This window comes from Grammomys surdaster, unplaced genomic scaffold (assembly GCF_004785775.1).
Source record: "Grammomys surdaster isolate TR1022 unplaced genomic scaffold, NIH_TR_1.0 126271, whole genome shotgun sequence".
NCBI lineage: Eukaryota > Metazoa > Chordata > Mammalia > Rodentia > Muridae > Grammomys > Grammomys surdaster.
Window position 1 is genome coordinate 9,982,205 of NW_021621071.1, and position 1,436 is coordinate 9,983,640.

A 1,436-nucleotide genomic window follows, 5' to 3' on the forward strand; every position below is an offset into this window, starting at 1 on the left:
TCATGGTGTTTTGCTGAGGCAAACACGTGAAGGGACGTTTCGTTAAAGTGGACACAGGTGTGAAAGGCTAAGGCCGACTTGTGAAGGAATGTTTTGCTGAAGCAGACACAGGAGAGAGGATGTTCTGCTAAAGCAAGCACGTGAAAGGACACGAGATGAAGGATTCTTTGCTAACAACACACATGTATTGGTCCGCCTTACATTGTGTGGTTGAGCTGCATTTGTCAGGACTCCATAGAGAGAAATGCACCATAAAACTTCTGGTGGCCTGCTGTGGCCTTTTGCAGTTTCCTTGGACTCAGGCTGATTAGATACACGTGCTGAGGCAAGACACATGGAAGACATGTGACGTTTGGAGGGTATGAATAGGACTCCACAGAGTGATGGAGACAGAGCTTGGCTAGCTGTGCAATGCTTGTGGGTCTTTGCTTCTCTGAGAGAGGCACAGCCAAGAACTTCTGGCATTCCTCCTCGTCCCTCCTACTGACTGGAGCCTAGGCTGAGGCCTGGCTGTCTTGCTATGTTGTGTCATTGCTATTGCTAACCAACTCTACAGAACTGGACTGCTGATGTATCCGTGAAGTGTTTGCAAGTGGATCGAGCTGCCGCTGCTGACCTGTGAACTCAACTGCCCATTTCCAGACATCACAGACGGGAGTTACTCCAAAGAACCTTTCTAAACAGGTCCACTTCTCCCGTATCCTTCCTTTTCCACTATCTCTGGTGGGTGGTGGGCTAAAAAGGAGATTAAGGTGGTCAAGAACCATTATTAAAAATAGGATTTGAAAAAAAATGAAAGTTACAACCTTCTAAGCTTCTAGTGAGTTTTTTTAAACTATAAAACTTCAATCGGACACATCTACAACTGTTCTTTGTTTAAAAACATCAGCCTAAGACAGGCCCTGAGCCATAATTATCTTTTTTACACTACAGTCCCTTGTAAATAATACCAAAGTACCAGATTACTTAGTGATCAGGAAACCCACCAGGGCTGCCTTCCAGTAACCAAGGGAGAATGAGTAGATTTTTTTTTTTTACCAATAAAAATTATAAAGAAGGTCTTTTGAGAAAATTGTTAACTTCTACAAAATAATACCAGACTCAATTTTCTGTGCAATGGATGAGTTGGACTACCAGAAGGAAGTCAACAAATTGTTCCAAAGTCTTAGTGTATTCTCTCATGCAGCTTTTACTACAAGAAGCAACAGTGGCTGAAAGGGGAGTCCATTGTTTGTGCAAACACCGACAGTCGGAAGGCCTAATGCTTAGCAGGAGAGGACCTGGGGTTGTGACTAAGATCTAGTGTTCGTAGTAGTTCTTTATAAGTCTGTCAAAGTCTGCGCTATGGTGGACGCAGCATTTCAGCCTGTCTGGTCTTACTCAGTGACAGAACACCAGGTCTTGGTTGTGTGTTTGAGGCAAGAGCAGGCACTGTC